The sequence below is a fragment of the Ursus americanus genome, chromosome 1 (genome assembly GCF_024610735.1).
Source record: "Ursus americanus isolate L20-20 chromosome 1, mUrsAme1.1.p, whole genome shotgun sequence".
Classification (NCBI taxonomy): Eukaryota; Metazoa; Chordata; class Mammalia; order Carnivora; family Ursidae; genus Ursus; species Ursus americanus.
The window spans coordinates 105,576,910-105,593,244 of NC_142127.1; the positions used below are offsets into that span (position 1 = coordinate 105,576,910).

The 16,335-nt window shown below is 53.8% G+C and overlaps 1 protein-coding gene across 9 annotated transcripts in view; it reads right to left on the reverse strand.

The window, feature by feature from the left end:
• The window catches only part of HDAC4 (histone deacetylase 4), a 299,563-nt gene that overhangs the window by 136,817 nt on the left and 146,411 nt on the right, over positions 1-16,335 (reverse strand). Inside the window, exon 1 of one of the 9 annotated variants that reach the window (XM_087864901.1) lies at positions 6,782-15,823. The exons of the other annotated variants lie outside the window; for them this stretch is intronic. The gene's annotated coding sequence lies outside the window, so the exon portion shown is untranslated. Of the gene's footprint in view, positions 1-6,781; positions 15,824-16,335 lie in introns of those variants that run through there. 9 annotated transcript variants of the gene reach the window in all.

Below are 16,335 nucleotides of genomic sequence, written 5' to 3' on the forward strand. Positions count from 1 at the left end.
ACGAGAACCACGTGGCAAGCAGGTGGACACCGCCAAGCGCCTTCTAATCCCCATTTAACAGATGTGGAAACCGGAGGGGCAGAGAGGCAGAGAAGTCTGTGCAGGTCACAGTGATGGGAACAGAAAACTGAGCCCGGCCCCACATAAGTGCTCACAAAGGCATCACGTGCATTAGCCTCCCGTGGCTGCTGTGCGTAACGAGTTCCTATAAACTCAGTGGCTCGAAACAACACATGTCCATCCTACAGTTCTGGAAGCTGGAGGTGGGAATGGGTTTCAGGAGCTAAAATCAAGGCACTGGCAGGCTGCATTCTTTCCAGAGGCTCTAGGGGAGAATCACCCCTGGCCGTCCCCAGCATCCAGGGGCACCTTGGCTCCTGGTCCTCCTCTAGCTTCCAAGCCATGAATCGTATCAGTCTGACTATAGCTCCTTCTGCCACTCTGACCCTCCTGCCTCTCCTCTGGAAGGACATGGTGATTCCACTGGGCCCACCCAGATAATTCAAGATCAGCATCCATCTCAAGACCTTTAGTCACACCTGCAAGGTCCATTTGGCCACATAAGGTCACATACTCACAGATTCTGAATTAAGGCGTGTACCTTTTGGAGGGAGGGGGCACTATTCTGTCCACCAGACTCTGGCTCTGAGGCTGAGATCAGAAAGGAGGGCTAGGACAGAAGCAAGGAACAGGTGGGGAGGCACCTGCGGGTTCCAGGTGCAAGCCAGTGGCGGTTGGGCTGCCATCGTTGATGATGGGGGTGGGGAGTACGCAGGCTCTACACATACCTAATAACTTTACTGAGCACCCTGCATCTTACTCTTTTGAAATGCACAAGTTAGTTATTTTCTAGTACATTTACCACGATGTGCAAGAATTAACATGAACCCACGTGAGAACATTTTCATCACTCAGATGGGACTCCTCCTTGTGCGCGTGTTTTAGGGGCAGCTAATGGCACTGGCTAGTTGGCTGAACGTGGGACATGAGACAGGATTTTAAGGACAAACCGGGGGCTTCAGAGGATGGAGGCAGCACCAAGTCCGGGTTGGCATGGGACAACCAGAGTCAGTTTCAGACACTCAAGTCTGAGATGCCTATTAGATACCTAGGCAAGGACCCCAAACAAGCAGTGGCTCTTAAATCTGGAATAAGGTAAGATCCGGGCTGGAGCTAGAAATCTGAGCGGCAGCAGAACCAAGATGGTGTTCTGGGTTATGAATGGATGAGATAGGACCACTGAGATCACCAAGGGAATGCGTCAATAGTCCTGGGGACACCCCAATGCTGAGATACCGGAGAGATGGGATAAAATCTGCCCAGGGGTTGGAGGAGGAGTGGCCAGGGCAGTGGACAGGTTAAGAGGAGCGTGTGGTTCTAGGAAAAGCTACTTCTAGAAGCAGAGGTTGGTCCACTGAGTCAGTACGGGGAGAGGCCGTGCAAGATGAGGGCTAGAACATGGCATTCTTGGATCTGACAACAAGAAGTCATCTGTGAATACAGGGCCCTGTGCTGGGAATGAGGGGAAAACTGGATTATCTGTGAGATGCTGCTGCCCCCTCCGGGTGGCGGCAAATGGGGAGCACAGCCAAACGGCATGAGCTCGTCTCGCCTGCAGATGAGCCCCAGACAGCGTCAGAGACCAAGGCCAGCCTCGGAATCTGAAGCAGGGAAGGGCTCAAGAGGCAGGAAGCTGCAGTACCAGCACCTCGACCACGTCTCTCTAGAACAACACCCCCAACCCAAGGGCAGTGACACGGGAAGACACCCCCACTGCAAATGCTGGAACTCTCTCCAGATCTCTACCCCACTCCCACCAACCAACACTGAAGCAAGAACATAAGCTCCGAACGCACTCTGGCTCCAGCAGCAGCAAGCAGGTGCAGACTGACCAGCCGGCCGGACCAGTGTCCGGCACGGGGTGCTCCTGGAGGCAGCCACGCTGCGGGCTACACCAGCCCCGCACGATCCAGGTTCATCAGAAACCACCATGAACAAAAAAGAGCCTCTCTGGATGGCAATCTGGGAATGTGAATTAAAATTCCCAATCGACTGATACCTATTCCCTTGACCCAACTCAGAAAAGCTGTGCTGTAGCCATATCATGCACCCAAATTTATCTTTAAAATTTATTTATTTTTTTTAAAGATTTTATTTATTTATTTGACAGACATAGAGACAGCCAGCGAGAGAGGGAACACAAGCAGGGGGAGTGGGAGAGGAAGAAGCAGGCTCATAGCCTCATAGCGGAGGAGCCTGGTGTGGGGCTCGATCCCATAACACCGGGATCACGCCCTGAGCCGAAGGCAGACGCTTAACCGCTGTGCCACCCAGGCGCCCCTAAAATTTATTTTTAATACATTAAACCCTAATTTGTTTAAAAGGTGAAACACAGAGTCTAAAGGGTTTATGTCCACACGGATGCTCACGGTTCACACCGTTTATGCACGCAGTGTGGAGCACAGCAGGCAAGCCTCCCTGCTGGTAACCGCGGTGAAGGGTTCCACACCACGTCCGTGTTTATGCTACACACACACATACACACACACACACACGTTCCCACTGAACACACCAGTCAAGAACAGGAATGACACGAAAAAGCAGGTCGAGGCATTCACGCAGGGAGCCCTCAAGCCTGTTGCGCTGGGAGCCTCAAGGGAGCAGCCCACCAGGTCCTGCCATCCGAGGTGCTCTGACGCCCACCCCTGCTGTGCCCTGGCCCACGGCCAATGGGAAACTTCTGAGGAAGCGAAGGCTTGATTCACATAGTAACATTATGTTGTGCGGGAACGCTTGTGGGGTGAGCACTCAGCGGTTTGTCTTTGAACACATGCCCTTTACAAAACACAGCGTCCAAGGGTCCCCTTTGTGCAGCGCCACTCTCTCCACCAGCCTGACTCCCACCCTCCCTCTGCCCTTAAACTCCTTCCCCCTTGGGGTGACCTGCTCCCGCCAGGGGTCAGGTCAGGGAGGATTGCGTTGCTGCGGCCCCGCTCAGGAAGTGGCGTGCAGGGGTCCAGACTGTCCTACATGGGGGCTCCATACCGGTGTCCCGCAGAGAAGCAACATCTCCCGGTGCCGGTGGCACTCTGCCCTCCGACGGCCTCCCCCGTGCCTTTCCCAGCAGGTGCAGCACCCGCACGTGAAGAAGGCTCTTCCTGGGCATCCCACATTCTCCAGAATTTCTAAACACCCCAACCCCTGGTTCAACAGAACAAGAAGTTAGCAGCAGAAGATACATTTAAACAAGTTTTCCTTTCATGACATTTCCCCCTCCTGCCGGCACAGAATCTCCACAAGTGGTTCATTAAAAAGCTCTCCTCATGCAAACAGAACCCCTTCGGCTGCCCCAAGGACAGAATATCTGGGGGCAAGCACCAGATATCCTACGGCCTGAGGTAGCAGCAGAGACCAGGGTGTCCTCAGCTAGGGGCCCTGGGCCTCGGAGTGGGGACCTGCTTCCGCCTGGCTCCACAGGGCCTTGCACACACGGCACAGCACGAGGACGTTTCCAGAAGACTGAAGAGCATGGAGCCTCTTCTTCCCTTAATGATGACCAAACCAACTAGATTTCTAGACCCAACTTTTGGGAACCTTTAGGTCAACTTAAAATTCCTTGCATTTGAGAAGGAAAGGGTAATCAAACAAACCAGGTGTGGGGGAAGAAACACAACACCTTCATTTTCTCCCCATTCTTGGTATAAAGCAATACCGTCCAAGGGTAATAAGTCCATTGGTGGTAGTGAGGAATGCATTAATTACGTGTTATAACGGGAATGACCAGAACTAAAAATAACACTACCACTAATGAAATCAGAAAGTGAAGGAAATGGGCGGGACACAGCTTAGCGTGGGAATTATCTCATCTCTCGTGGCATCAACAAATACAGCTTAAATCTGCCGTGTCAAGAAAGAGCTGTTTATCCAAACAGATGAACTTACAAATGGTCCCATACTAGGATCTAAAAGAGGATACAGCCTTACGAATGGCCAGAAGAATGACACAACTACACTTACTGAACCAGAGAAGAGGCCAGAGAAAGCCCATGTGTAAGAAGCCAAAAGGACAGAAGCATTTAATTCAGAAAACAGAACATAAAATTGGATGAAAAACAGAACCAAATCCCTTCATTGTGTCCCCAAACGTAAACGGAATATGTTCCCGTGAAAATGATCAGATTGGGTAAAAATCCATATACTGTGTACTCAGAAAGCAGCCAGAGCTACCAGACTCAAACTGAACAGAAAAAAAGGGAGAGGCAAACAGTAAGAGAAAGAAATCTAAGGTCAACATACCAGTATCAGAAGATTTAATCCAAAGCTAATGCAAAATAAGGTACAGGCCCATGTCATTAGTCTAAGGTATACGATTTCTGAGAATACGGCTGCCATAGGGAAGTGTGCAGAGGACACGCAGAAACCCAGGCAGAAGTGGACAGAAAGACCGAGCTGGCCAGAAACGTGGGCTCGCTCCCGTGCACGGAGGGCATCGCGACAGGAAGCACAAGCACAGAGAAGACTAGAATAACGGAACGAACAATTTGGAACGATACGCTTCAAACTCTGTGTCATGAAAGAATTTATGCTTTCTTTTCAAGCCCCTATGGAATATTCACCAAAATCAATGCCACATGGAGAACACAGAAAATTTCCAAACACACACAGAAACCCACCCAGTACAGACAGTAATCCCTGAGCATGCTGCAATGGAACGAGGCATTAACAAAACACACAGAAACAAAAATCCAACTATAGGAATACCGAACACTTTTAAATATTCAAAGATCCAACAAGAAAATGAAGAAAGTGTGTAAAATAAAACTGAACACATCGTGCATTGAGAATTGCAGGAACTGCTGAAGTCAAGCTCAGAAAGTAATTCATAGTCTTACGCACTTAAGTAATTAAAAAAAGGAATAGAAACAAATAAATTAAGCACTGGACTCAAAAAGTTAGAATAAGAACCGGAAAATTAAACCATATGCTGTTCAAGAAAAAAGAGAAAGAAGATCACGCAGATTACAGAAATTAAAGGAATTACTGGTTTGGGGCCGAAACTCGGGAAACTGATAAAAGAGGCTGGCGGACCATTGGGCAGTGTGGAAGACGGGGTGCTTTTCGGGGGAGGGGGATGGAGAGCAGTACAACTAGTTGAAGGCGGCTTTGGAACTAGTCCCAGCATTTTAACAAAGCAAAACAAACAAACAACACTTTCATCATGAAAACCTCCAATGGTGCACAGAACCAGGGAGGAATATGGTGAACACCCACGCGTGCAGCTTGAACAATTATCAATATTTGCCATTTTGTTTCATCTATTAATATCCACTTTTTGCAATTCCACGGAATAAAATATCTCAACTTTAAATCGGTAAAAGATGGAAAACAGTTGAGTCAGATCGTTTTTAAAGTTTCTTCTCATTAAGATTATGAATTTTAAAAACAATGATATTCACTGAATGTGCAAAGTTCGCACAGCCAGGTCCCAGGTCCCCTTGGACCAGGTCTGCCTACGGCTGGTGTCGGCGTGCACTGAAAGCCGGCTACGTGAAAACGTCACACGGAAGAGCGCCTGTTTCCACATCTGTCGATACTGCCACGGGCTGCTAGAAGCACGTGATCAACTTCTAAAACCCGTGCGCAGCCACACTCCGCATTGGGGGGGAGCCATCTCTAGACTGCCCGTGCAACTGGGCTAGACCCCCTTCTGCTAAATACTTTTTCAAAAAAGTCCCACTACGTGACAAGCTAACAGCCCTGAAGTTCCTGTGGACCCTGAAGAACTGACCCTTTCCGAAACTTACGTGGTACTTTCTTCAGAGTACTAGCTGTGTCCGCCACGCCGGAAGCCGTACTCCAACACGCGTTCCGAATCTGACTCTACAGAAATAGAATGACTTCAGCACAAGCGGGGCTCCACATAGGCTGCCACCTGGGGGCTCCAGTGACCCCTCCTCAGCCAGGTGGTAGAGGGGCGCCACCTTGCCACAAGCAGTCCCAGTGCAGAAACACATGCAACGTCTCAGTTCGATTTTCCTGGCCTTCACGACAGCCATGATGTTATTTTAATGGAATCTCGTGTGCATAAGTTCCCGTGCGCTGGCTGTACCAGCGAGGGTTCTATCTGGAGGGAGCAAAACCATCTGTACTCCTCTGCTCTGTGAGTTAACGATGAAGAAAGTGTTAGATTCTCCCCCACTCCCTATTTCAGAACGCTCCTTAAAGCTCTTTAGAAAACCCTTTTAATGTTTCTAATTTTTCTGTATCCTGCAGGAAGAGAAACTGCTTTTTGGAAATATTTGCAGGCTCAAATTGAGCAAGAGCTGTAAATAAAAACCTGGCATAGAGTTGGGAGCTTGGCTTTCAAGAAGTGCACAAATGTACTTCCGGGAAACTATAAATAGAACCAGGCCGCGCCCCGCGCAAAAAATGGTGAAATGTCCTTTAAGTTCTCATATATAAATGCAGCTATCAAAGACAAACGAGATTTCCAGAAGTAAGGGACAGCTGGAGCAATCCACCGGGGAGTTTGCGATCCGCTCACAACCAGGTGTTGCTGGACGAACACCCGAGGGTCACCCGCTCACAGAGCAAACGCAGGAAACCGGGCCCAGAGGTTGAGCACGGAGCGCTCACACTGAGCACTGTGCCCACGGGATCCCCTTCCTCCTCCCCGCCCCCACCCCTGCCCCTTCCCCAGGGGGAGGCGCTCCTGCACAGGTGTTAGCAGCTTGCCCAGCTCACCCAGCAGCTCCCACCCCCTCGTCCCTGCCTCCCTTACCTGCCCCACACCCCGGGCTTCGGCGGGGCTCACACTGGCACAGATCACAAGTTATTCTCGGAAAGTCATTTTGATTACCCTAAATTTGGTGGATAAAAATACAGCATTTGAAAGTGGAAAATCATCCCAGTGGTCGAGGAAGGCCACAAGTCTCTAAGATAGTCACTGCCCGTTGCAGTTACGTAAGGTCAAGGTCACGGAACATGAAGAAGAAGGCCTTTCAGAGTTTCCTCTTCAGCAGCCTCCGTCTGCTCTGTGTTCCACCTAACAGCTGGGAAAAGCGCGGCCAGTATTACCTAACACTGACAGTTGAAATATTTAAAAATAGAAGGTGTTTCCTCCACTTGGCAGAAGGAGGAGAGGGCAGAGGAGAGGCCACGTGAGGCGGGGCTGCGCTTCTCAGGGTGAGCCAGCCCTTCCAGCAGGAGGCCCCCCAGGCAGCAACACACACACCGCCTGGGCTCCCGGGACCTGAGGCGCCCAGTCCCACCCCAATATCCAGCAGGGAATGCAGCACCGTCCAAGAGCTCTGTGGGTCATGGGCAGGGGGGACCACCCAACAGGAGGCTGGAAATGAGGGGCTTTCGTGTGTGCTGGGATCGGGGAAGAAGCAGGGAGTAAGGCTCAGACTTGAACATCTAGACGCGTGTTAAACACTCAGCCCCTTAATGGCCGTGTAACCTGGGGTCCTAACTGGTGGCGGCTTGTTGTTGTTCTCATGGGGCACGAAAGGCCCAGCGGCATGAAGTGCTGGCAGGACGGCAAGGGACAGGCGGGGACAGCATCCGCTGCTGCCATTACCTCCATGACTGCTGTAAGGGCTGGCGATCCCATGCCGTGGTGCAAGCCCGCTTCTAGCAAGTGGACACACGCTGGCTGTCACCACACGAGAGCCCCTGGGAAGCAGGGACACTACAAAGTACGATTCGGAAGAAAATGCACCGGTAACAACGTCTATAAAAAATGACGAACAATGTCTACTTTACAGACATCGCATGGAGATTTCATTGCCATACCGTCTGTATGCCGACGACTCCCGATATCAGGCTCCCAGCCTCAGCTGCCCCCCACGCTGGGGCTCATGTTCACACCTGCCTTCTCGACATCTGCAATGGGGCACGACTTTTCAACAGCCCCCCCCCCCAAGAGTGGCTTCGTCTGTGTCCCCACCTACACTCATGGCAACCCTGCCATCTACATGCTCAGAGCCAGACTGCGGGGTCATCCCCGCCTCTTCTGCTCCCCTCATGGCACGCCTGCGCCGCCAGTGAATCCCATGTACTTCCGGTATTTCTGGACTCTGAACCATGCTCGCTGCCTCTACCCTGCCTGAGCCAGGCCCCCTGGCCCTCACCCCACCCCACGTGTCCGTCACTGTCGGTAGCACAAGGTGAGGGGTGTCGCTCCTCGGCTCAGAACCTCCAAGAGCTCTCCACTCTCCCGAGGGCAAAGCCCTACCCTGCGGGATGGCTGCAAGTCCTCGCTGACCCGCAACCGCCCCAGCTCTTGCCAAGAATGCTCCTCCTCTCCGGCCTCCCAGCTGGCCCTGGTCACTCCCCCTCCGGCCTCTGCACCGGGCCACTCTCAGCACCAGCAAGTCCCGACCTGCCTACCCTGCCCCTGATGAAAAATTCCACATCTCTGAGCTCCTGCCCCTGCCCTGCTTCCTGGCTACAGTCCACTCACCGTGCGTGCAGACTGGCCGCCCTCTCCCCGAAGACGAGCTCTGCAAATATGAGGGATCTCTGTTTCGTTCCTAAGTAGATGCATTCTGAGTGCCAAGGGCAGAGCCGGGCACCTAGACGGCCCCATCACGACGAACGAAGGCACGAGTGAGTGAACGGGTGAGCCCCGCGCCGGGACAGCAAGGCCTTCTTCCTCGGCCACTGCACGGACAATTATAGAAACGCACAGCACAAGAATGCCGTCCGTCCTTCCAGCTTTTCCCTCTGCAGCACTTCTAACATCCCAATGCTCCACGTAATTCAGTGCCCCCGAGCTCGATTCGGCGAGCACATTCGGAACCCAGCGCCCACCGCGAGAGAACACAGCTCTCATCAAGCACATCCTGAGGACGGGCAAAACCGGAGCAGAAAGCACCCGCAACCAACTTCACAGGCATGCTCACTTCCCACCATGACGCACCAGGTGAGAAATCAGTAACAAAAAGATGTCTGCAAAAGCTTCATACCTTCAGATGAGAAACACTCTAAATACCTCCTTTTTTCAAAGAAAACAGAACCATCAAACAAAATTGAAAGAGGCTACAAATTAAATACTTCAAATGAGAACTTTCCAAAAGCACTTGTGCCCACAGAGAAGTGTGTAACCATGGACGCTGACATCCAAAGGAAGAAAGGTTAAAAATTAATGTGTCACATGTTCAACCTGAGGGCTTAGAACACGAATATCCAAAGGACCCCCTCCAAGGAGCAGAGCAGAGATAAGATGGGGAGTCAAGGGGCCGGGAATTAACTGTGCGCCACAGGATGGCGGAGGCAGAAGGACAGGAAACGCACAAAGCTGACGGGACACGCTGCGCGTCCTTGGCCCCAACGCCACCAGACCCATCCGTCCCCCATGTTCCTCATGAAAACGTCTAGACCCCTGCCACCTCCAGAGCCACCCGTGCCGTGGGGCTGGCCCGGGAGCTGGAGAAGGACAGCCACGGGGATACCCGGGTCCCCTCAGTGGTCCTGCCCCGAGGCCGGCCATGCGCAGGGCATCCGCGGCCTGAGAGGAGCGCCAGCCCCTTCCACGGCGGCTCCGGACGACAGCAGCTGGCGCTCACCTGCCGCTTCCCGCCCGCTCTGGCCCGGCTCCTCTGGGCCCTCGGGAGCCGCCTGGGTTTGGGTCTACAGCACCCCAGGCAGGCCGCACTGCTGTGAGGCTCCAGACACGGGCACTTCTCCTCCAAAGAGGGAGGCTGCAGTGGGACTGAAACACACAGTAAACATGACCGCTGGACATGAAATTCTGACCCAAACAGAACACGGGCAAGACTGACCAGGCCGCCTCCCTGACCCTGCCTGAAGGTCCCAAAGGCCCCCATGAAAGCTCCACGGACTCTCTGGGCTCGTGTCCCTCCCACTCCACTGCCTGGATGTGCAGGACACGAAGCTGGTGAGAAAAGACAAAAGCACAAACATCAGCCGCCTCGGTCAGTCCTGGGCACATGGTGCGATGGGTGACACTTCCGATCAGAAGTCGGCCTTGGGAAAAACCCTTCCTTCCACCTAATAATCTCCTTCAAATACTCAGGAGGATCGTGAGGGATGTTCCCCACTTTCTGCATCCACGCAGATCCTAGGGTCTCTGCCAGCATTGCCACATCTGGGCTCAAGTGGAGGAGCGGCTGGTTTTGGGCGCACCAGGGCACAGGGGGCCATTTCTCAGATGCCCCGAAGTCCCTGCTGTGCTATTAACAGTAAACCCCAGCTTTCTTATGGCCCCTGTTCCTGCTCCGGGCCACACGTTACGCTCTTCGTAATTCTGCAAGCCTATGGCCACAACAACAGTACAAAAGTTAACGGGCTGGAACAGCTCCTGATAAAACATCGATAACCCAAACAATCTAACTTCCGCCCAGGATAGCAAAGGCCTTTCTGTTCCTCCCTCCAGCACAGCGGACACTGAAGAAGCCGGCCGGGAAAGGAGGTGCTGCCATCCAGCAGAGTGGGCCTCGGCTGGGGTGGGGGGTGTGTTCAGCCAGCCCTGGGGGGGGGCACTGAAGAGGCACGAGGGGGCATTTCTGGTTAAAAACGGCAGACCAAACACCGTCATTTATCCTTGCTCCCCCTACATCCCACTAAAACAGTATGGATTGTTTAAAAAAAAAAAAAAGACCCAACAGAAATGCAGACAAAATGCAAATAAGAGAGAGAACAAGGTTCTCAAAGTCAGAAAGAACATGGGTGAATAATGGGCATCTGCCTTATGAGATACAAGAAACCATATCCTACCCAATGGCAGGGAAGGGAAGGTCTGCTTTCAGACGCAAAGCCTCCTGGGAGTCAGTAGTTGGCAGGAGATGGAACATCTATCCCGGGAGCACGGAGGTGCCCAGACTCCTTCCGTACCCCACACAGCTGGAGAAGCCAAAGGCTCACTTTCTGGAGAGAGTAAGGTACCAGACTGATAGGGCTGACAGCATGGACGTCATGGGCTGCACAGGGGCAGCCAGGCTGTCTACCCCAGGATGTGGTGGCCCGGATCTGCACTACCGGTGAGGCTGGTGGGGCCGATGGACGACGTGCCCACGCAGGGCAGGAGAGCCGCCAGCAGCCAGACTATCCATGCCCCGAAGGGTCCCCCCGCCTCTGGGTGCCCTCTCCCAAAGCCGAGCAGATAGTGGGGTCCCTGGACCACCAGGAAAACTATTTGCATACACGGCAGAGCCCAAGAAGACAGACAACAGGACCCTATGCATAGGCAGGCAGTGCTGCCCCAGACAGAAGGGCAGACATGCCGTCCAGGTGGCCAACAGGATGGAGGGCAAGGCTGGGGAAGAGAAGGGGACCATGCATTAGTATGTGGAGGGAAAACGGTTTCCAAAGCCCAAATCCACAAGCCAGATGGTAGACCACATCGTCACTCTGAGGGCAAACGACATTTACTTCACAACTGTGCTGGGGTCACCTCAGCTCAGACGGGCGCGAGGGCCGTGGGTAAGAGCACACGGCACCCCCTCTGCTGCCCCGGGGGCCTCGGCCCCTCTGCCGGTTCCGTCCTCGAGGAGAGGACGCGCCAGGAGGAGGCCGCTGGGCCAAGTCTCACACCCAGGTGGGAATGGGGCGCCCTCCACGAATGGGGACTTCTGCCACATTCGGCGCTGAAAACCTCAACGCATGTCCCTCTCGCCGGAGTTTCCCAGCATTCCAAACTGCATCCCTGAGAGCCTGTCCGGGGAGGTTTGAGTGCACACACAGGTAAGCGCAAGGAAGAAGAGGAAGGAAGAAGAGGTCAGGTGGTGAGTGAGGGGGACCGAGGAGTGCCTGCTCTCTCTCCTGCACATGCGGGGCCTGCAGTGGGGGGCCTGTGTGCGCCGAGAGAATCTGAGAAGCGCCAGCACCCTGTCAGCCCAAGCGCCGCATGGCCCCTGACGTCTCATGGCCCTGGGACGCGGACAGGCCAGGCCGCGGGCTCCCAACCTGCTGGGCTCCCCGGGCACCGCCTCGCGCTCCATCACCTACGAAGGCCCATGTCAGTGAGTGACATGGGCTCAGCGAAGGGAGGGGGCTGGGTTTAGGGGCCAGAAAGCAGACACACGAGAGCGAGGCTTGTCTTCTCTCTGGAAACGCTATCCTGAGGCACAAAAGCACAAAATCCAAAACTTTACACCATAAAGAATTACACTTAAGAAACAATCCATCTTCTCGTTTGTAAATTGCACCCGGCAGTGGATTCATCCGACTCCGGAGAAAAGCCACAGGGCCGGTCGGTAACCTAGGGAGCTGTCTGGTCTGTGATCTGAAGAGCGTTTGTCATTCCTCTTCCTAATGCGCAGGCCCCCGGGCAGAGGGCTGGCTCCCGCGAGCACTCCCGTGGCCTGGTCTCTGGGGGCATCTGGGGGCTCGCGTTGCCATGCTCTTCACTACAGACGAAGCTCACGAGGTTCTCGTGCACCCACACGGCAGTCGGCAAGGCCAGGGCCTGCCCGCAGATTCATGGCTACGTGAGTCCTCTTCCGGGGCCCAGACCCGCTCACCGGGCTCGGCGTCCACCAGAGCCTCGAACATTGAGTAGGCTTGGGTACTTGATGCAGGAAAAAGCAGACATGGCTCCAACTTTATAACACAGACGCAGGGCTCAAGCCCAGTAGACCAGAACCCTCACAACAGACATTCTCCATGTAATTCAAAGCATTTTGATGTTAGGTTACCCGCATGGGCTGGTTTTGCTTCCTTTAAACAGGGGTCCCAGGGCTGCCATCACAAAGGCTTCTGGGCTGGGGGAGAGGGATGTGGTCACCTTGGAGGAGCAGAGCAGCTGAGAGCCTAGCTACCTGCCAACTAGAGGGTACGGAACAGAAGACTGTCGAGAGCCGTGGGAAGCCCCTTGTGGGTACCACATGCCACGGCAGAGATGCCTGCCACGCTTCCCGGCACCTAGGCCTCTGCCAGGCCGAGTGGTCATGTGATGCCACAGGCCGCCCAGGCTCAGAGGCCCAGCCACCCACGCAGCCCCTCTGAGTCAGGCAGACCCCCAGAGCTGCTGGGCTCCCAGGCCTGACCTTGCACTCACTTCTTTCAATCTGGAGTCCAAAGTGGGAGCGCAGGAGTGGAGCAAGGAAGGAAATGAGGACAAACGGACACTCTGTGCTTGTGCCCCAGGAGATGCCGCTTCTGGCACGATGGCGTTCCCACACCCGGACTGCCCCCAGGAGGGCACAGAGCTGATGGAAGGCTGGGGAGGAGCAAACTGCATGGAGATCGCCAGGCTGTTCGACGAATCCCGGAAGGATGGGCTGGGAGCCCAGAAAGGACTGAAGAAGGAGGTGCTTGGGGTGGGCAGGCCTTGCAAGTAACGCCTTTTCACAATTCTGACCGGTGGGACCTTTAATCATGGAGGGGAAAGTGGAATTTGAGGGTTCCTCAGCAGCACGCCTAGGGAAGAAGGCAGTGACGAAGGTGGACGGCCCAGGGCAGCACCCTTCTTTCCAGAAGGACTTCCCAAAGTAATTCTGAGGTCCTTGAGAACAGCCCGTAACACACACCACACAAGTGCACGTGTCCAGCCTCCATGGACACAGCTGCAGTTACCCTAGGGGGCTGAGGTTACATGGGCCACAGTCTCCTAAAGTGGCCCTAATGTTATGTCGCAGCTGCTCACACAGGCTCTCAGGTGAATGTGGTGGAAGGAGGGAAGTGGAAAACTTCTCATCATCTGTTTAGCTGAGCAAACCAAACTGTGGGATTTTTGTCCCTCGATTTTTCAAACTGCAGAATTTGACTTTGTATCTGTATGTTCTAGATTTTGTTTTTCCTCCAAAACTGAAAGCAAACGAGCAAGCAGGAAGAGCACAGCAGGCCCCCATGACGCTGGGGTCCACGCTCATCCAGCGTGGCCCACGGCACGAGGTGCCCCACACGCACCTGCACGTGCCCACCTGCGTCCACGGGCGGGACGGAGCGCGTTCCCCGTGGCACGGCCTCCCGCCTGAGCAAAGCCAGGCGAGTCCAGAGTGACGATGGTGCCCATGAGGGAACCCGGAGGGTGGTCTCCGTCCGGCCATCCCCGCCTGGCACTTGAGCAGGAGCCGCCCAACGCAGCCCGATCCTCCACCGTCCTTCATCGTGCCCCATCCCAAGCCCGGAGACCCCAGCTTCATATCACAACACACGGAGGAGTGGCGCGTGAGAATTACCACGAGGGCTTGGTTCCCAGGGGGATCGACCAGTTAAGGTAACTCATCACCTTGGGTGCCAATAAGGGAGGTTTTCTGGCACTTTCCCCAGGCCATTCAGGGGTCACACATGTCTTATATTTGCATTTACCTCGCCAGATGCGTTTTCTCTCACCGAAACCAAACAACGGTACAAGAAACACACCTGGGGGGCAGCGGAAGCTTGGGCACCAGCTAGCCTCACACAGTCCCTGCTCCAAAATTCATGACGAGTATCAAGAAATCCAATAACCCCTTGAAGTGTGGTGGTCAAATACCCTTTAAGATCTAGAAATCCACAGCTAAAGCTAAACCTCACTTTTCTCTTAGTTTGGGTATGTTCTCTTGAGTTTCTGTAGTTTTTTCGAGAGTCCAGAATTTTCTTTTAAAGACTGCACCTTTGTTTTACAGACTAAAACCGAGCCACACACGCTTTAGGGGCACACGTATGGAGGGTGATGTGCGGGCATCCCGTATCTGCGGAACGTGCTGGAGCTTCTCATGTATGCAGCTCCCATCCATAGAGTCGGCCGCCACGTCCCCCTGGGCATGGGGTTCACAGCACTGTCTGAGGTGGTCTCTCCTCCAGCAGCATAGAGCAGAGGCGGTCTTGCCCCATAATTTACATGCTGGGTGTCCTGAGAGAGCGATCCTGCCTCGAGGATCCCCGTCCCCTCTCCGTGAGGCGGAGGTACTCAGGGCAGCGAGGACCCTCGGCTGCTGTGATGAGCACACGCGTGACGGAAAGCGGCCCCTCAACGTGCCATTTGGGTCAATGCTTAATACGTGCATCTTGTTCTTTTCTTGGTAAAGATTTTATTTCAGAGAGAGAGACAGAGATAGCGAGGGAGCACGAGCAGGGAGGAGGAGGAGAAGCAGACTTCCCACTGAGCAGGGAGCCCGATGCAGGGCTCGATCCCGGGACCCCAAGACCAGGACCTGAGCCGAAGGCAGGCGCTCGACCAACTGAGCCACCCGGGCGCCCAGTGCCTCCTGTTCTTACTCAGGTCTTGTTTTCCTCCCTTTGCTCCTGGTTGACAGAGGCACTGTTCTCGAACCCCTTCACTCAATCAAGGCTGCTGAGCGTCCACACAGTGCAGTGCCAAGTGAGCTCCTCTTCCAGTTCTAGAAGCCAACACCCAACACGTTCAGTACCATGTCTCTCTTCCATAATAAATACACGTTATTTTTGTAATCGGAGGGAAAAGTCTGTTACTTCAAAAAACTGACAATGATTCACAGATGAGTTCCTTAAATTTCCCTCAAGTCCCCTATAACCCAGATGCCTGGCTCAGGTGGGTGTGCGATCCCAGGGCATTTCTCACTCCCCTCAAACTTCAACATCTCTCTCTACCTAACTGAGCCGATGACGTGGCTTCCACAGGACTCCCGCCAGGCCACCGTGCCTGCGCCCCAAGCCCCCCGCCTCCGCCGGGAAGAGGGGGAACAGGTGTAGCCGCGTCCATAACCGTGCTACTGCACGGCATCAACAAAGGATGAGGACCCAACCCGGAGCCACAGGAACGAGATCGGTTCCATGTGAGGGGGGTAAACAGCTGCACGGCCTCTCGTTTATGAGGCAGCTATTCTACAATTACAGATCTGAAAACAACAAAAAGAAAACAAAAAGAAGGAAAGGTTTGTTTCCAGAGAAGAAGTTATGGGGCGGGGGGGGGGGGGGAGTTAAGAAATCAGAATTAACCCAAACTAAACAGCATTTTCTTCTACATATAGACTTTTCTATCGTGAGATATCATTCTTGCATGAATTACTCCACACCTCAATTCAAGACAGCGGACAAATAAAAGCCAGGCCTAGTGCTTTCTGTCTGAAGTCAGACTTCACAAGGACCAACCGCACGTAAAGACAACCACGGTCAGACGCCGCCATCCACGAGCAGAACAGCCTGGCAGCGAGACCCAGACCATGGCGGGGCGGGGGCCCTGCCCCCTACTCAGAGTCCACGTTCCCACAGTGAAGGCTGGAGTCGTTCCTGCAAATCACATACACCTATTGGTTTGTTTTCATGCAGCGAGCGTCACAAGGGTGCTCAGGATTAAAGTCAACTGTGAGGACATCGGCCAGGCAAACTGGGACTGACAGAAAAGTACATCGAGGAACGTCTCTACTCCTGTATCGTGACAGTGCGACTGTAAAGAAGTTTTCATAT